The sequence below is a fragment of the Aquarana catesbeiana genome, linkage group LG12 (assembly GCF_042186555.1).
Source record: "Aquarana catesbeiana isolate 2022-GZ linkage group LG12, ASM4218655v1, whole genome shotgun sequence".
NCBI lineage: Eukaryota > Metazoa > Chordata > Amphibia > Anura > Ranidae > Aquarana > Aquarana catesbeiana.
The window spans coordinates 3852265-3872923 of NC_133335.1; the positions used below are offsets into that span (position 1 = coordinate 3852265).

Here is a 20659-nt window from a genome sequence, read left to right on the forward strand (position 1 = left end):
GTGTGCCAGCAGAGTCGTGTTCACCTGAGAAGAGGGCATCGTGTGCCAGCAGGGCCGTGTTCACCTGAGAAGAGGGCAATGTGTGCCAGGAGGGCTGTGTTCACCTGAGAAGAGGGCAATGTGTGCCAGTAGGGCCGTGTTCACCTGAGAAGAGGGCAATGTGTTCCACCAGGGCCGTGTTCACCTGAGAAGAGGGCAATGTGTGCCAGCAGGGCTGTGTTCACCTGAGAAGAGGGCAATGTGTGCCAGGAGGGCTGTGTTCACCTGAGAAGAGGGCAATGTGTGCCAGTAGGGCCGTGTTCACCTGAGAAGAGGGCAATGTGTGCCAGCAGGTCTGTGTTTACCCGAGAAGAGGGCAGTGTTTGCCAGCAAGGCTGTGTTCACCTGAGAAGAGGGCAATGTGTGCCAGCAGGGCTGTGTTCACCTGAGAAGAGGGCAATGTGTGCCAGCAGGGCCGTGTTCACCTGAGAAGAGGGCATCGTGTGCCACCAGGGCTGTGTTCACCTGAGAAGAGGGCATCGTGTGCAACGTGTGCCAGCAGGGCCATGTTCACCTGAGAAGAGGGCAACGTGTGCCAGCAGGGCCGTGTTCACCTGAGAAGAGGGCAACGTGTGCCAGCAGGGCCATGTTCACCTGAGAAGAGGGCAATGTGTTCCACCAGGGCCGTGTTCACCTGAGAAGTGGGCAGTGTGTGCCAGCAGGGCTGTGTTCACCCAAGAAGAGGGCAGTGTGTGCCAGCAGGGCCGTGTTCACCTGAGAAGAGGGCAATGTGTGCCAGTAGGACCGTGTTCACCTGAGAAGTGGGCAGTGTGTGCCAGCAGGGCCGTGTTTACCTGGGAAGAGGGCAATGTGTTCCAGCAAGGCCGTGTTCACCTGAGAAGTGGGCAGTGTGTGCCAGCAGGGCTGTGTTCACCCAAGAAGAAGGCAGTGTGTGCCAGCAGGGCCGTGTTCACCTGAGAAGAGGGCAATGTGTGCCAGCAGGGTGGGGGCAGGGGGGAGACAATGATCCTGAGAGGAGAATAGCAATTGGGGTTGTGGGGTGGAGAATGGCGATCCTGAATGGAGAGTAGCAATCTTTGGAGGAAGGACAGTGATTCCTGGATGAAAAAAGGTGGATCCTGGGAAAGACAGGGGATTGTAGGGCAGTGGCGTCTCCAGCTTTCAAATTTAGGGGGGGCACATGGGGGGACAGGGACAAAAGTAGGGGGGCAACTATAAAATGCATATATATATATATATATATATATATATATATATATATATATATATATATCCTGGGGCCCTTTACTACGACCCCACAACGGGCCCTTTCACATGTTCTGCAGTGAGCTCCCTTCCTACTGTATTGGGGTCCCCCAGGGTGGCAGAAAACAAGAGATATATGTCACCAGCATATCAAGAAAATATAAGGATCCAAAGCAGTGGGAGAACTATCAGGGTTGCAAAGGTTGTCTTGCCTCCGGGCCCTGGTGTTCTGCCACTGTGGGGTTCCCCGGCCTCCTCTTGCTGTCCTGCCCCTGCTATTGACAGCGCTGGTCTGGCATCTCTTGGAATTTACAGGCTGGTCCTCCTGTCCTAAGGAAGGGAGAAATCAGTCTGTTTTTTCAGTAACTGAAAGTCCTGGTGGAGTCCTTCCTGCAACTCGCTCTTCTCCCTGCCAATGAGGATGCAGGTGAAGGAGCAGATCAGGCGGCCGTGGTTGTGTGAACGCTCGCATTATGCAGTGTCAGCGAGCAGGGGAGGGGGGAGGAATCACCCGCAGGAGCTGACTGGGGACTCTCTCCCTCTTAGACATTGATTTTTTGTAAAAAAAAAAAAAAAAAAACTTTTTTTTTGGGGGGGGGGGGTGGGCACATGGGGGGGCACAGCATAATATTGGGGGGGGGTCAGGGCCCCCTCTGGCCCCCCCTAGGGTCGCCATTGTTGTAGGGGGGAGGGGATTGTAGGGGGCAAGATAAATCCTGAAAAGGACAGGGTTCGTAGGGGGAAGACGAATCCTGGGAGGGAGGACGGGGGATTGTAGGGGGGTAAGATGAATCCTGGGAGGGAGGACGGGGGATTGTAGGGGGGGAAGACGAATCCAGGGAGGGAGGACGGGGGATTGTAGGGGGAAGATGAATCCTGGGAGGGAGGACGGGGGATTGTAGGGGGAAGAGGAATCCTGGGAGGGAGGACGGGGGATTGTAGGGGGGAAGATGAATCCTGGGAGGGCGGACGGGGGATTGTAGGGGGAGGGAGGACTCCTGGGAGGGAGGACGGGGGATTGTAGGGGGAAGACGAATCCTGGGAAGGAGGATGGGGGATTGTAGGGGGGTAAGACGAATCCTGGGAGGGAGGACGGGGGATTGCAGGGTGAAGAGGAATCCTGGGAGGGAGGACAGGGATTGTAGGGGGGAAGATGAATCCTGGGAGGGAGGACGGGGGATTGTAGGGGGAGGGATGACTCCTGGGAGGGAGGACGGGGGATTGTAGGGGGGAAGACGAATCCTGGGAGGGAGGATGGGGGTTTGTAGGGGGGTAAGACGAATCCTGGGAGGGAGGACGGGGGATTGTAGGGTGAAGAGGAATCCTGGGAGGGAGGACAGGGATTGTAGGGGGGAAGATGAATCCTGGGAGGGAGGACGGGGGATTGTAGGGAGAGGGATGACTCCTGGGAGGGAGGACGGGGGATTGTAGGGAGAAGAGTGATCCTGGGAGGGAGGACGGGGATTGTAGGGGGGAAGATGAATCCTGGGAGGGAGGACGGGGGATTGTAGGGGGGAAGACGAATCCTGGGAGGGAGGACGGGGGATTGTAGGGGGGAAGACGAATCTTGGGAGGGAGGACGGGGGATTGTAGGGGGGAAGACGAATCGTGGGAGGGAGGACGGGTGATTTTAGGGGGGAAGATGACTCCTGGGAAGGAGGACGGGTGATTGTAGGGGGGAAGATGAATCTTGGGGGGGAGGACGGGGGATTGTAGGGGGGAAGACGAATCGTGGGAGGGAGGACGGGGGATTGTAGGTAGAGGGATGACTCCTGGGAGGGAGGACGGGGGATTGTAGGGGGGAAGATGAATCCTGGGAGGGAGGACGGGGGATTGTAGGGGGGAAGACGAATCCTGGGAGGGAGGACGGGGGATTGTAGGGGGGAAGACGAATCTTGGGAGGGAGGACGGGGGAAGATGAATCTTGGGAGGGAGGACGGGGGATTGTAGGGGGGAAGACGAATCGTGGGAGGGAGGACGGGTGATTTTAGGGGGGAAGACGACTCCTGGGAAGGAGGACGGGTGATGGGTGATTCTAGGGGGGAAGATGAATCTTGGGGGGGAGGACGGGGTATTGTAGGGGGGAAGACGAATCGTGGGAGGGAGGACGGGGGATTGTAGGGGGGAAGACGAATCGTGGGAGGGAGGACGGGCGATTGTAGGCGGGAAGATGAATCCTGGGAGGGAGGATGGGGGATTGTAGGGAGGAAGACGATTCCTGGGAGGGAGGACGTGCGATTGTAGGGGGGAAGATGAATCCTGGGAGGGAGGACGGGGGATTGTAGGGGGGGAAGACGATTCCGGGAAGGGAGGACGGGGGATTGTAGGGGGGAAGACAACTCCTGGGAGGGAGGACGGGGGATTGTAGGGGGGAAGACGATTCCTGGAAGGGAGGACGGGGGATTGTAGGGGGGAAGACGACTCCTGGGAGGGAGGACGGGGATTGTAGGGGGGAAGACGAATCCTGGGAGGGAGGACTGGGGATTGTAGGGGGGAAGACGACTCCTGGGAGGGAGGACGGGGATTGTAGGGAGGAAGACGAATCCTGGGAGGGAGGACGGGGGATTGTAGGGGGGAAGACGACTCCTGGGAGGGAGGACAGGGATTGTAGGGAGGAAGACGAATCCTGGGAGGGAGGACAGGTGATTGTAGGGGGGAAGACGATTCCTGGGAGGGAGGACGGGTGATTTTAGGGGGGAAGACGACTCCTTGGATGGAGGACAGGTGATTGTAGGGGCGAAGACGACTCCTGGGAGGGAGGACGGGGGATTGTAGGGGGGAAGACGACTCCTTGGATGGAGGACAGGTGATTGTAGGGGCGAAGACGACTCCTGGGAGGGAGGACGGGGGATTGTAGGGGGGAAGACGACTCCTGGGAGGGAGGATGGGGGATTGTAGGGGGGAAAGACGAATCCTGGGAGGGAGGACGGGTGATTTTAGGGGGGAAGACGACTCCTTGGATGGAGGACAGGTGATTGTAGGGGCGAAGACGACTCCTGGGAGGGAGGACGGGGGATTGTAGGGGGGAAGACGACTCCTTGGATGGAGGACAGGTGATTGTAGGGGCGAAGACGACTCCTGGGAGGGAGGACGGGGGATTGTAGGGGGGAAGACGACTCCTGGGAGGGAGGATGGGGGATTGTAGGGGGGAAAGACGAATCCTGGAAGGGAGGACAGGGGATTGTAGGGGGGAAGATGAATACTGGGGGGGAGGACAGGGATTGTAGGGAGGAAGACGATTCCTGGGAGGGAGGACAGGGGATTGTAGGGGGGAAGACGACTCCTGGGAGAGAGGACGGGGATTGTAGGGGGGAAGACGACTCCTGGGAGGGAGGACGGGAGATTGTAGGGGGGAAGACGAATCCTGGGAGGGAGGACGGGGGATTGTAGGGAGGAAGACGATTCCTGGGAGGGAGGACGGGGGATTGTAGGGGGGAAGACGACTCCTGGGAGAGAGGACAGGGATTGTAGGGGGGAAGACGACTCCTGGGAGGGAGGACGGGGATTGTAGGGGGGAAGACGACTCCTGGGAAGGAGGACGGCAATCTTTGATGGTAAGGGTGGGGGAGATGAGAAGATCTGCTCAGTGCTCAGCAATTATGAAGACGTCTGTCGGCTTCCACCTCCTCCCTCACCAGTCACAGCCCCGTCCCGCTTTCCATTCATCTCATCTGGTGCCATCGGAGGGATTTACATCATAATGAACCTTCATCCTGTCTGTAGATTGATTTATTCTCTCTGCGTGATCTGTCTATATTGGCACAGTCTGTGACACTGAAGAAAATATTGCTATTTCAGGTTGGGGTGGAGATTAGACAGGTGAGGATCCAGTCTCTGCCGCTCCACCTACCTGCCTTTTCTTTATTCCACAGATCGGGGAATGCAGCAGAAAGACTGAGACTCTGTGGGGGTTCTGGAAGGGGCATCCTGCTGCCAACATAGGGGTGGATAAGCTTGTCAGGGGATTGTGGGAAAGGCATATAATGACAGGTTTCTGCTGGATTTGAAAATTGATTTTTATTTTTACTGAAATGTGTTTAATAAACACACAATTACTTTTTAAAGGTTTTTTTTTTGTTGCTTTTTAGATATTAAGTATTAGCAAAATATAAATGATTTTGATTAAAGTGGACCTGTCACATATGAAGCGAGGTGCCAGGGTCAGGACGGTATGTAGACGGAGGCGATGCATGGATTACATTGTGAATCCATGCTGGGATTGCCCAGTGAACAGCAGTGGAAAAATGTTCTGCTTTCAGATATAAATCTCTGAATGAATTCAGTGTTGCAATGTAATAATAATTGGTACGCTGACATACTTGGTAGAAACATGTTATCTGCTCTGTGTGCTGCTCCGTGTCCAAGCGCTCATATAATTGGAACATCCACATATTTCCTGGCCAGACTCGGTAACAGCGGGAACGAAAGCCCCCACGCTCTGTGACATCAGAAATGGCTTGTTTTGGCATTTCCTTCACTGATCTCAGTGTTCCAGAAACTCTCTCACTCACATCTATTCCTCATGTGTCGGTATAATCCGGACAAAGACACGCTGGCATTCCGCAGACTGCGGTTTTAATTGAAATATATTTTATCTGTGGTGGTGACAAACCTTTGGCAGCGGCTCAGCTGGATCCCGGGCCAAGAACCGCAATCACAGCTCCGCCCTCCGCGCTCTTGTTGCTGACACCACTTGACTTTCACACGGAGGAGCCTCTAGAAAGCTCTTTGCTGATCCTGAATGGAAGCCAATCACTGGCTAATTCAGAGCAGATTACTGAAGAGGGCTCTTCACAACGCCAATTTTCTATAAGGACGGTAACAATCTGTGCCCTCAGGACCTTGATAGTGAGAAAACTGTGTAGAGGTCATGGCGAGCCGTCATCTGACTATCCTGGACAAATTACTGGAGGCAGAGAGTTCAGTCACTTCCATTTCCACCAATCTGACCAGCATGGTGAATGGTGGAACCAAGCTTGGCTTTTGCAGGGAAAGTCAGAAATTGTATAAACATTCAGCTGTATTATTCACCATGTATATCATAAAAAGACATTGTTGACAATTGTGCTCTTCCAATCTTGTGGTAACATTTTGGAGAAGACCCTTTTCTGTTGCACCATGACTGTGCCCCCCCCCCCCCCCCCCCACGTACAAAGCCAGCTCCATAAGGACATGGTGTGACCAGTGACCAGTATAGTGTGGAGAACCTTGAAGGTCTAAACATAGCCCTGACCTCAACCCTACTGAACACCTTTGGGATGAATTGGATCACCAACTGCAAGTCAGGTCTTCTGTGTACAAAGTCGGCGCCGTAAAGACATGGTGTGACCAATTTGGTGTGGAGGAACTGGAGTGTCCTGACCTGTACAGAGCCCTGACCTCAACCCTACTGAATACCTTTGGGGTGAATTGGAATACTGATTATAAGGGAGGTCTTCTGTGTACAAAGCCAGCCCCATAAAGACATGGTTTGACCAGTATGGTGTGGAGAACCTTGAAGGCCTACACAGAGCCCTGACCTCAACTCCACTGAACACCTTTGGAATGAATTAGAACACCAATTGCAAGCCAGGTCTTCTGTGTAAGAAGCCAGCTCTATAAAGATATGGTTTGACCAGTTTGATTTGGAGAAATTTGAGGGTCCTACACAGAGGTATGATCTCAACTCTACTGAACACCTTTGAAGGTGTGGAGAAACTGGAGTGTCCTGCACAGAGCCCTGACCTCTACCCTACTGAACACCTTTGGGTGCAAGCCAGGTCTTCTGTGTACAAAGCCAGCTCCATAAAAACATGGTTGACCAGTTTGGTGTGGGGAACCTTGAGGGCCTACACAGAGCACTGATCTCAACCCTACTAAACACCTTAGGGATAAACTGGAACACCAATTGCAAGCCAAGTCTTCTGTATACAAAGCTAGCTCCATAAAGAAATGGTTTGACCATTTTGAGGTCTTGCGCAGAGCCCTGACCTCAACCTTACTGAACCCTTTTGGGGTGAAGAAGAAGCAGCAAAAAAGCAGAAAAAAGGGTGGGACTTTAAATGAAGCTCATGCTAGCAAATAAATAGAAGGTGGATGATAAAATATTTAATAATTCATAAATACATTTTTACATACATTACATTTCATATACATAGAAATGCACACTTTCATAGTATCAGTTTCGGAAACTGTAATATCTGGTAATAACATATTTATAAACATTAATCATATGGTAAGGTTAAGGGGATCCACCAAAATTCATGACTAGATGTACACATATAACAGGATAGGATAGTGCTTTTTGATCCTCCCCTACATTGATACAAGCTAGTCTACTCAGTCAATCTAATTTCCCATTGCACATACATCACACGCCTTCTCCTGAAGAGTGGCTTAAAGTCGTGAAACGCGTAGAGCTACCAGTTGTCGTGTACTACAATTACACGCCTGTTAAGATATGTGCCCTTGTATATATCATTTTATATTGTGATAGGGATTAGAAAGACCATAGACCATGCAGGTGCTATCCTGTTATATGTGTACATCTAATCATGAATTTCGGTGGATCTCCTTAACCTTACCATATGATTAATGTTTATAAATATGTTATTACCAGATATTACTGTTTCAGAAATTGACACTAGGAAAGTGTGCATTTCTATGTATATGAAATTGAATGTATGTAAACATGTATTTATGGATTATAAAATATTATATCATCCACCTTCTATTCATTTGCTATCATGAGCTTCTTTTAAAGTCCCACCCTTTTTGCTGCTTCTACCTCGTAATGATAGGGATGGAGGCACATGACCTTACCCGGCCATGGCTTAATTTAAAGTCCCAATTTCCCCAATCCCCCTCTTGTGACCATTTTGGGGTGAATTGGAAGACCAATTGCAAGCCAGGTCTTCTGTGTACAAAGCCATCTCCATAAAGACATGGTTTGACCAGTATGGTGTGGAGAACCTTGAGGGCCTACACAGAGCACTGACCTCAACCATACTGAATATCTTTGGGGGTGTGGAGGAACTCGTGTGTCCTGCACAGGGTCCTGACCTCTACCCTACTGAACACCTTTGGGGTGAATTGGAACACCAATTGCAACCCAGGTCTTCTGTGTACAAAGCCTTCTTCATAAAGACATAGTTTGACCAGTATGGTATGGAGGACCTTGAAGGCTTACACAAAGCCCTGATCTCAACCTTACTGAACACCTTTGGGATGAATTGGAACACCAATTGCAAGCAAGGACTTCTGTGTACAAAGCCATCTCCATAAACACATTGTTTGACCAGTATGGCGTGGAGAATCTTGAGGGCCTACACAGAGCCCTGACCTTAACCCTACTGAATATCTTTGGAGGTGTGGAGAAACTGGAGTGTCCTTCACAGAGCCCTGACCTCTACCCTACTGAACACCTTTGGGGTGAATTGGAACACCGATTGCAACCCAGGTCTTCTGTGTACAAAGCCATCTCCATAAAGACATAGTTTGACCAGTATGGTATGGTATCTCTGTATTTGCGGACAATACTAAGCTAAGCAGGGCAATAACTTCTCCGCAGGATGTGGAAACCTTGCAAAAAGATCTGAACAAATTAATGGGGTGGGCAACTACATGGCAAATGAGGTTTAATGTAGTAAAATGTCAAATAATGCAGTTGGGTGGCAAAAAAATGAATGCAATTTATACACTGGTGGGGATCTAGGATGGAAAAGGACCTGGGGGTCCTAGTAGATGATAGGCTCAGCAATGACATGCAATGCCAAGCTGCTGCTAACAAAGCAAACAGAATATTGGCATTAAAAAGGGGATCAACTCCAGAGATAAAACGATAATTCTCCCGCTCTACAAGACTCTGGTCCGGCCGCACCTGGAGTATGCTGTCCAGTCCTCAGGAAGGATGTACTGGAAATGGAGCGAGTACAAAGGAGGGCAACAAAGCTAATAAAGGGTCTGGAGGATCTTAGTTATGAGGAAAAGGTTGCGAGCTCTGAACTTATTCTCTCTGGAGAAGAGAAACTCGAGAGGGGATATGATTTCAATTTACAAATACCGTACTGGTGACCCCACAATAGGGAGAAAACTTTTTCGCAGAAGAGAGTTTAACAAGACTCGTGGCCACTCATTAAAATTAGAAGAAAAGAGGTTTAACCTTAAACTATGTAGAGGGTTTTTTACGGTAAGAGCGGCAAGGATGTGGAATTCCCTTCCACAGGGTGTGGTCTCAGCGGGGAGCATCAATAGTTTTTCAACCTCACCTACTATGTAACTATGATGGAAGACGTCTATAGTGAGGCGAGTGGAACATTCACCCAGCTGGAGGAATAAATGCCGAGTTAATGTAGTGTTCTCGGGTGACTCGGGTTGCTTCTGATAGTACGGTTGGATAAGAAGAGCGCGGATTGCGCTCGGCGGGGTTTCTCCTCTCCATGGATGGAGCACTGAGCACATGAAAGGGAAGAATTTGCCGGATTGGTGAAGATTTAACTCCTTGTGGGAGGACAGGAGAAGATAATCCCGGCATTCTGGCAGAGCAGCAGCGGAATCAATGTCTATTGTGGCTGCACAAAGGACGGAGGAAGATTCTACAAAGGACAAATTGGGGTAATTATTCCCATCTGCCAGAAGATTTCACACCACCACCGCCGCACATCACACAACCCGCGCAGCTTGTACCGGCTGGAAGGTGTGTTTCCTGAGTGTTTGTTTATATCGCACGGACTGAACCGGTCTCTGAGTCATGTGGTGCACCACTTCAGAAATCCCCCCCTTTAGTCTTGCACAGGTGTACCGGCTCATCTCCTGGACTGAAATGGCTTCCTCTGATTTCACTGCACACTGTGAGCTTCTCACAATGTGCAATAGAGGCCGCAGCAAGTCAGATAGAGCCCCACCTCATTTCCTGGCTGGAGGACATCCAGCTTCATCTAGCTCTTTTTCTTCTCAGGCTGACTGTCCCTGGCTTTGCCCATTTCATTCTTTCAAAGGATTTCAGAATCACATGTGGGCGTTACCTAGGGCAGTATGCATGCAAATTAAACCTGCCTGGGACCACCCAATGGGCAGTCTGTATGCAAATACAACCTGCCTGGAAACACCCAGTCCTCCAGACTGACAGTGTGCCCTCCTGCTGACCCTGTGCTGTTTCCTCCTGCACACCCGGTCCTGTGCCCTCCTGCCCACCCTGTGCTATGTCCTCGTACTCACTGTAGTGAGCTCTACCTGCCCACCCTGTAGTGTGCCCTCCTGCACCCCATACTGTGCCCTACTGCCCACCCTGTACTGTGCCCTCCTGCACCCCATACTGTGCCCTACTGCCCACCCTGTACTGTACCATCTTGCCCACCCTGTACTGTGCCCTCCTGCACCCCATACTGTGCCCTACTGCCTACCCTGTACTGTGTACTTCTGCCCCCCTGGGCTGGAAAAGGCATTCATGACGGGGGGGGGGGGGGACTAGTGTAAAGAAGTGGGAGCAGTGTGTACAGCGGAAAAGAGGGTCAGTGTGTAGAGAGGGTCAGTGTGTAGAGAGGGTCAGTGTGTAGAGAGGGTGGGACAGTGTATACAGGGGGTGTGTGTAATTTGAGATAATTCCCTTAGATGTGCTTATTTGTTTCTAATCAGACTAAAAAGCCATGCCCAATATGTTGCATAATTTAGCCACACCCACTTTTTGCTGCGGTGCGCTCCACAGGAAACTATCTCCCAGTGCATTACTTTGCCGCTATTAAGATGGCACTGCTGACACCCACCCATCAAGGCATTTTGAGATTTGGATAACTTCTCCCACTGCTTACATCAGGACTGATTGCTTTGGAGAGGAGTACTGGGGGCGGGGTGCTGGGATGATTTCAGGAAGCTGTGTACAGCCCCCTTGCCGGCCCCTCCCACCAGCCATAAACTGTCTGCATTGCGTAGAGAAGTACAGGAAACCAGAGATGACACCTGTGACAGACTCAGGGTGATACCCGGACCATGGTGGACATTGAGAGCACAGGGTGATACACGGACCATGGTGGACACGGAGAGCACAGAGTGATACATGGACCATGGTGGACACGGAGAGCACAGGGTGATACATGGACCATGGTGGACACGGAGAGCACAGGGTGATACATGGACCATGGTGGACACGGAGAGCACAGGGTGATACACGGACCATGGTGGACACGGAGAGCACAGGGTGATACACGGACCATGGCGGACACAGAGAGCACAGGGTGATACACGGACCATGGCGGACACGGAGAGCACAGGGTGATACATGGACCATGGTGGACACGGAGAGCACAGGGTGATACATGGACCATGGTGGACACGGAGAGCACAGGGTGATACACGGACCATGGCGGACACAGAGAGCACAGGGTGATACATGGACCATGGTGGACACGGAGAGCACAGGGTGATACACGGACCATGGTGGACACGGAGAGCACAGGGTGATACATGACCATGGTGGACACGGAGAGCACAGGGTGATACATGGACCATGGTGGACACGGAGAGCACAGGGTGATACATGGACCATGGTGGACACGGAGAGCACAGGGTGATACATGGACCATGGCGGACACGGAGAGCACAGGGTGATACACGGACCATGGCGGACACAGAGAGCACAGGGTGATAAACGGACCATGGTGGACACGGCGAGCACAGGGTGATACACGGACCATGGTGGACACGGAGAGCACAGGATGATACACGGACCATGGCGGACACGGAGAGCACAGGGTGATACACGGACCATGGTGGACATGGAGAGCACAGGGTGATACACGGACCATGGTGGACTCGGTGAGCACAGGGTGATACATGGACCATGGTGGACACGGAGAGCACAGGGTGATACATGGACCATGGTGGACACGGAGAGCACAGGGTGATACACGGACCATGGTGGACTCGGTGAGCACAAGGTGATACATGGACCATGGTGGACACGGAGAGCACAGGGTGATACATGGACCATGGTGGACACGGAGAGCACAGGGTGCCCTAAACTGTACATTATTTCTAACTTCCGAGAGCTGCAATTATATATATACATAAATACTGCTATTATGGTAATACGAAGTGTACATACTGGCCGTGTCCTACTTACTGATCGCTATGCCATAAACGTCCCAAGTAAAAGTTCTTATGTAAGATGTGCAGATTGGCCGAGACATCACGGGGCTCAGAGGAAAAATACAAACAAATCATTTATCCTCACATTTCACACTAATTGCACCTGACAGACATTTTAGATATATATATATACACACACTGTATACACACGGGGAGGGTCATTCACTAAGGAGAAGACGCAGCACCAGTTCGTACATTAATTGGTGCGCTGGTTCGCACGTTCGATTAACGATTTACTGGCGCGACAATTAATATATGAAACTACGTTACTGAATCGGTGTTCTGTCGATATGTGCCTACCGTTGAAAAGTGCCCAAGCATGCGCAGAACGGATAGACACTCCAGCTGAGTTGCCGAGCAGCTGGAGTGACGTCACCAGGAGGCCTCGGGAGGACCCGCTCCTCTGAACAGAGAGTCCGGCCTCGGGAGGACCCGCTCCTCTGAACAGAGAGTCCGACCTCGGGAGGACCCGCTCCTCTGAACAGAGAGTCCGGCCTCGGGAGGACCCGCTCCTCTGAACAGAGAGTCCGGCCTCGGGAGGACCCGCTCCTCTGAACAGAGAGTCCGTCCTCAGGAGGACCCGCACCTCTGAACAGAGAGTCCGGCCTCAGGAGGACCCGCTCCACTGAACAGAGAGTCCGGCCTCAGGAGGACCCGCTCCTCGGAACAAAGAGTCCGGCCTCGGGAGGACCCGCTCCTCTGAACAAAGAGTCCGGCCTCGGGAGGACCCGCTCCTTTGAACAAAGAGTCTGGCCTCGGGAGGATCGCTCCTCTGAACAAAGAGTCCGGCCTCAGGAGGACCCGCTCCTCTGAACAAAGAGTCCGGCCTCGGGAGGACCGCTCCTCTAAATATCCAGGCATGTACTGGCCATTGGGACTACAGGGAGTTTCCCGGTGGGCCGATGGCTCAGTGGGCCGGTTTGGGGCTATAGCTCCGAATCTGGGGCCCATGGCCCAGAGTCCCCAAACACAGGTAGTGTGTCGCGGCCTCTATGCAGCCGTGCGGCGGGCAGCATGGGAGAGCCGGAGAGCAGGCGGGCAGCATGGGAAAGCCGGAGAGTGGACAGGCAGAGGCGGGCGGGCGAGAGAGCAAAGAGATGACATCATCTTTCACCGCCCGCCCTGCATCACTGCTGTTCCGCCCTCACTGTGCAACCACTGGCAGCAGAGAGATTACATCATCTCTCACTGTCCGCCCTCTCTCTGGTGACCCTGATGTAAGTGGGGGGCTCTCTGGGGACTCTGATGCAAGGCTGAGGCTCCTTGGGGACCCTGATGTAAGGGGGAGGCTCCCTGGGGACCCTGATGTAAGGGGGAGGCTCTCTGGGGACCCTGATGTAAGGGGGAGGCTCTCTGGGGACCCTGAGGTAAGGGGGAGACTCTCTGGGGACCCTGATGTAAAGGGGAGGCTCTCTGGGAACCCTGATGTAAGGGGGAGGCTCTCTGGGGACCCTGATGTAAGGGGGAGGCTCTCTGGGGACCCTGATGTAAGGGGGAGGCTCTCTGGGGACCCTGATGTAAGGAGGAGGCTCTCTGGGGATCCTGATGTAAGGGGGGCTCTCTGGGGACCCTGATGTAAGAGGGGGCTCTCTGGGGACCCTGATATAAGGGGGAGGCTCTCTGGGGACCCTGATGTAAGGGGGAGGCTCTCTGGGGACTCTGACGTAAGGGGGGGCTCTCCGGGGACTGTGATGTAAGGGGGAGGCTCTCTGGGGACCCTGATGTTAGGGGGAGGCTCTCTGGGGATCCTGATGTAAGGAGGAGGCTCTCTGGGTACCCTGATGCAAGACTGAGGCTCTCTGGGGATCCTAATGCAAGACTGAGGCTCTCTGGGGATCCTGATGCAAGACTGAGGCTCTCTGGGTACTCTGATGTAAGGGGGCTCTCTGGGGACCCTTATTTTTTTTGCACAATTGTGTATAGTTTATATACTGTTTTTGTGCATGTTTGCAAAATTAAAGTGGGCCGGTCTGGATGAAGTCCAGGGCCAAATTTTTGTCCCAGTCCAGCCCTGTGAATATCTGACTAGAGAGTCCGGCCTCGGGAGGACCCGTTCCTCTGAACAAAGAGTCCGGCCTCGGGAGGACCCGCTCCTCTGAACAGAGAGTCCGCCTCGGGAGGACCCGCTCCTCTTAATAGAGAGTCCGGCCTCAGGAGGACCCGCTCCTCTGAACAGAGAGTTCGGCCTCGGGAGGACCCGCTCCTCTGAACAGAGAGTCCATCCTCGGGAGGACCCACTCCTCTGAACAGAGAGTCCGTCCTCGGGAGGACCCGCTCCTCTGAACAGAGAGTCTGGCCCTGGGAGGATCAGCTCCTCTGAACAAAGAGTCCGGCCTCGGGAGGACCCGCTCCTCTTAACAGAGAGTCTGTCCTTTGGAGGACCCGCTCCTCTGAACAGCGAGTCCGGCCTCGGGAAGACCCGCTCCTCTTAACAGAGAGTCTGTCCTCGGGAGGACCCGCTCCTCTGAACAGAGAGTCCGTCCTCGGGAGGACCCGCTCCTCTGAACAGAGAGTCCGTCCTCGGGAGGACCCGCTCCTCTGAACAGAGAGTCCGTCCTCGGGAGGACCCGCTCCTCTGAACAGAGAGTCCGGCCTCGGAAGGACCCGCTCCTCTGAACAGGGAGTCCGTCCTTGGGAGGACCCGCTCCTCTGAACAGAGAATCTGGCCTCAGGAGGACCCGCTCCTCTGAACAGAGAGTCCGTCCTCGGGAGGACCCGCTCCTCTTAACAGAGAGTCCGTCCTCGGGAGGACCCGCTCCTCTTAACAGAGAGTCCGGCCTCAGGAGGACCCGCTCCTCTTAACAGAGAGTTTGTCCTCGGGAGGATCCGCTCCTCTGAACAGAGAGTCAGTCTTTAGGAGGACCCACTCCTCTGAACAGAGAGTCCGGCCGCCATAACACGGCGATCTCATGGCGGGCTTTGTGTCCTGGCAGGCCCGCTATAGCAGGATAAACTGACACCACAGACTACACAATCTCTTTACAGATAAATGAGTGGGCAGAGCTTCCCATTTCACACCTCATATCAGAGATGACAGGACCGCACATGTGTCACCTCTCCCAGCGCCGTCCTGATAATACAACCGGTGACACCTTGTGATTGGAGCCACGCAGAGGTGACACAGAGATCTGTAGGAAGGCCTCGACTGCCAAGAGGACCAGCTGGGGATATTCTATATAATATACAATCTATAGAAGACATGGGCCCCATGATACAGAGGCCACCCCTGGGGGGAGCTCCAGCACATGGCGGCTACTTCTGTACTACTATCAGTGCAACAATTGTATATTTTTTTCTTACACGCGTGTCCTGTGGAAGGGAACATTCATCAGAAACAGAATTGGGCGAACAGTTCAGGCCAAGCAAAAGTTCCGTCCAAACATCACCTGTTCGGCGAACACCTGAATTTGCAGGCGGAGCGTTTTTCTTTTTCACTTTTCAGGTCCAGCGGTGGCGGCGGCGTGATTGACAATGGATCTACATCGGGGGATATTGTTTTTTTTATTTTTAATAAAGGAATAGTCAAAGTTATCTATGTTTTTAATTCTTTTTGACCTTTTTGGGTGAATGGGTAGGGTACTTATTAAAGGGGGCTTCCAGATTCCGATAAGCCCACCGCCCAGGGTTTTCAGAAAGAGGCCCTTGTCCCCATCAATATCAAAGCACCCCCCCTCCCCCCATGTTGAGGACATGTGGCCTGGTATGGTTTGGGGGTGGGGTGCTCGCTTGTCCTCCCCCCCTTTCCTGACCTGCTGGGCTGAATGCACGGATAATGGTCTGGTATGGATTTTGGGGGGATTGCACGCTGTTTTTTTTTTTTTTTATTTTGGCGTGGGGTTCTCCTTTAAATCCATACCAGACATTTTTATTGCCAGCAATGATTTTTTTTTCATTCAACTGTCAGCAGGGAATCCCACCAAGTGCCTCACAAATTTGGGGGTGAACAGGCAACGTTCTGGCTAAGGATTAGTATAGCCCGCAGCAAAAATGAAAAAGGAAAAATAAGCGCAGGTCTAGCATGATAAGGGTCCACAGGGGAATCCGGTAAACCAGGGGTCAACTCTTACAGTTAGGATAGTCAGGTCATTGGTTGGCCGGGGGTGGGGGGGGGGGGGGAGTGTCCCCAGGGGTCAGTCTGGTGGGATATACCAGGAGACAGATATCGGGGGAGGGGGGGGGTTTCCAATGGTCAGTCTGGTGGGATATAAAAGGAAACGGATATCGGGGGGGGGGGGTGTCCCCAGGGGTCAGTCTGGTGGGATATACAAGGAGACAGATATCGGGGGTCAGACACGAGGAGGAGAAGATTGGAGAAGAGTCCAGCAGTATCTCTCCCTCACCGCTGCTGTTCGTGTCATGTCAGATCTGAGGAATCTGCAGGAACAGCTCCACTCCATGGCAGAGTCAATGGGGACGGACTGGCTAGAGTCGCAGGTAGCTGCCATGCAGGGAACTTCCTCCTCCTCCTCCTCCTCGGCTCTGGCTTCTTCTCCTTTGAGATGCGCTCTGCGGGCACGCCCCACGGAGCGCTTTAGCCCTTCGGCCCCCTCTCATGTACAGAGACAGTCAGCAATGCCCTCCGGCTCAGCCTCCCCCGAGCTCCGGTATGAGCACTGGGAGGAATCCCTGTCGTGGGCGCAGCGAATAAATATTCGCTACTGTCACACAGATCCTCCTCCCGGCCAATCAGGCAGACCCGTCACCCGATTGGCTGAAAGAACAGGCGATCCTATTGGACGCCTAGGAGGAGGAGAGAGGAGAGGCAGAGCGGAAGCCACCATGATGCAGAGGAGGAGGAGAAGCAATAGAAGCCCGCAGTTCTTACAGAAAACAGACAGGACAGGGCTCTGCCTATGTAAACAAGGCAGAGCTCTGTCCTATAAGTGGGGAAGTAATGGACTTCACATCACATCCCTTAGTAAAAGCACCACATACCGTACCCATAAACACTGGCTAGGCACACATTTAACCCTTTGATCGCCCTAGATGTTTAACAACTTCCCAGACAGTGTCATCAGTCCACCGCAATATCGCAGTCCCGCTATAAGTCGCTGATCGCCGCCATTACTAGTACAAAAATAAATAAATAAAAAATGACAAAATCCAGCATATATTCCATAGTATGTAGACGCCATAACTGTTGCACAAACCAATCAATATACACTTATTGGGATTTTTTTTTTACCAAAAGTATGTAGCAGAATACATATTGGCCTAAATGTATTAAGAAATTCAATTTAAATTTTTTTTTCTATTGGACATGTTTTATAGCAAAAAAAATGGATATATTTTATAGCAAAAGAAACTAAACTTTTTTTTTTTTTTTCAAAATTGTCGGTCTTTTTTGTAAGGAATAAAAAGAGGGACGTGATCAAATACCACCAAAAGAAAGCAAAAAAAAAAAAAAGACATCAATATTATTTGTGTACAGTGTCGCACGACCTCGCAATTGTCTGTTAAAGCAAAAGATGGCTTGGTCATAAAGGGGGTCAGGTAGTCCTCCAGTACGGGTCACTCTCTTCACCCATATTTTCCTCTTCTCGGTGGACAGGAAAGACCTCAGTGGGTCCTCAGTCTGACATTTTCCAGGTTTCTCCCATGTTGGGTGTTCAGAGATGGCCTTCCGCACGCGGCACTGCTGAAAATAGCGGCTATTGGAGGAGCTGTGAACTTCCTTCCAGCCATTCTTCTCTAAGCTCTCCCTTTTAATGAGGTCTTCTCACCTACAGAATTGGATGCTTTTTCCCACCATTCTAGGGTGTAAATCCCAGGTGATGCTTCACATGACCACATCTGTCATCAACAAACATTTCATAGGTAAACTCGCTTAGATCACGCATCTTCACCATTCTAACGCACGGATGGATCTCTTGATGCTTTGAGTTGCATGTATCTAATAAGTGCGCAGGGAGTTCATGTCATTCCCGGAGCAGAGCTGGACCATGATTCCATCATCCGTGGAGCACATGGTGTTCTCCTCTGCTGGTCTGAAGGGTTGATGAGTACTCAGTGTTGCTCCCTGGCTTCCTGACTTGAAGTAAGAGACCCCGCGCACACGCCTGATGACCCCAATCCGTATTATTTTACAAACGCACGCCTCGCCATTCACTCATAATGATATGCTTAGTATTCTCACCCATTCCCATTACGTCATTCTGCCTCTACAAATAACAAGGAACAATCTCATTTCCTGTATTTTATAAATCATTTCACCAATAATAACACACTTATTCCTTTCCATGGGATGTAATTAGTGTGTCAGGGATTTTTTTTTTTTCTTTACTAATGGGGGCAGGGGGTATTGCTGGAGGAAATGTAATGGCTCATTTGCATCTAATTTGGGAAGTCAAAGGCACATTTTTACTATAATCTTCACTTCGAGAAATTATTTTATTTATATACGTGTGTGTAGCATGGCCATGACCCTGTGATCATTCCAACCCACCTGACACTCTAGGTTCCGACATCTTTGCAACACCTTTAAGTAACAAGACAACACTCAATACGTTTATATTATGTTAACATTTACTAGAATACTTCAGTGAAGATATGATTGTACAAAAGAGGTACCAGTTGAACTGAGCTTGGGATAACAGCACAAACTCAGTTGAGTGACTCCTAAGGAAAATGCCAGTTAAGGCTGTTGGCAACAACAGATTATTATATACATATATGTACAATGTAGTATCACTTGAACATAACTTGTAAGGATAAGCAGAGGTTAAAGCGGAGTTCCACCAAAAAGTGGAACTTCCGCTCGTTGTACTCCTTCCCCCCTCCGGTGCCACATTTGGCACCATTCGGGATGGCAGGGGGACAGGATACCTGTCCAATACAGGTATCCTGTTCCCACTTCTGGGAGCCTCAGCCGCGGGTATTGACGTCACCGCCCGAGCTCCCTCCTCCTTCCCCGGCCGCCGGGCCAGTAGGCGAGAGGAGCGGAGCCTCGTGCATGTGCAGTAGGGTTCCCGGCGTGAAGCCGTGAAGGCTTCACTGCCGGGTTCCCTTACTCGCAATGGAGGCGACATGCACCCGACAGCTGATGGAAACATCAGCTGCGGTGCTGACATTGCTGGACTCCAGGACAGGTAAGTGTCCGATTATTAAAAGCCAGCAGCTGCAGTGTGCAGCGGTAGGCGGACCTCTGCTTTAAGTATCAATTCTGATAACACTTCTAGAAAGAGAAACTTAGGCTTGCCTGTTTAACCTTTAATCCCAATAAGAGATGAAGCTAAACATGGATGGTATGAGGGCCCTTTAAGTAGCAATGACAGAATGTCCCCGTTGCAGATCTGATGGTCTTCACCGGCAGTCGGAGCTCATTAATTGTATCCAATAAGGTGTAGTAACAGAGTGGTAGTATATCTGAGGATGACTGCCGCTAAAGATGCCCATGTACAGTGTTCAAATAAAGGTGCATGAAGTGTTCCCAAAGTAAAGCTGTCTGTGCACAGTGTCCCAGTGAAACAACAAAGGAAAGGTTTGCAAAGATGGGCAGTGGCCCTCTTACCAACGACCAGACCGATTCGATGTCTTCCAGCTAGTGAATCCCGGATGGACATCCTGGCTGCAGATACGCTTGTGATCACCCGTTGCGGCGCACGAAGCGTGGGTTGCAGCACTGCAGAGGTGGTGCTGGTCAGATGTCCGATGAACCGCAGGCAATGCTCACGAAAATGAGGTCAGTCACCCCCCCACCCACTAGCATGGCTATTAATATGAAGTTGCCCTCCTTCCTTCTTATGGCTATTAGCATGGAGTCTCCTCCCCATCCTTATGGCCATTACTATAGGATTGCCCCATCTCCCTATGGCCATTAATATGGAGTTGCCCCAGCTATATCATGCTCCTCTCTTCTGGGAAGAATTTCCACAATATTTTAGAGGGTGTCTGTGGGAATCTATGCCCATTTGTGAGGTCAGGTACTGATGCTGGATGAGAAGATCGCGCTCACAATCGAATTCACCCTAAAGGTACTCAGTAGGTCAGGGCTCTGTGCAGTTCCTCCACACCAAACTGGTCAAGCCATATCTTTATGGAGCTGACTCGACTCCTCTGGGAAGGTATCCCATAATTTGTTCCCGTTTGTGAGGTCATATGCTGATGTTGGATAAGAAGACCTGGCTGACACACCAGGCCCCGCATTGGGCACAAAAAAAAGGCCTGGCTTACAACTGGCATTCAATTAATCCTAAAGGTGTTCCGTAGGGTTGAGGTCAGGGCTCTGTGTAGGACACTTGAGCTACACCAAACTAAACTGGTCAAACCTTATTGTCCTTATGCAGCTGTTCAG

General features: G+C 51.6%; 1 protein-coding gene across 1 annotated transcript in view; it reads left to right on the top strand.

Annotated features, from left to right (window-relative positions):
* CACNG5 (calcium voltage-gated channel auxiliary subunit gamma 5) overlaps positions 1-20659 on the top strand; it is an 80177-nt gene that overhangs the window by 24682 nt on the left and 34836 nt on the right. The window lies entirely within an intron of this gene.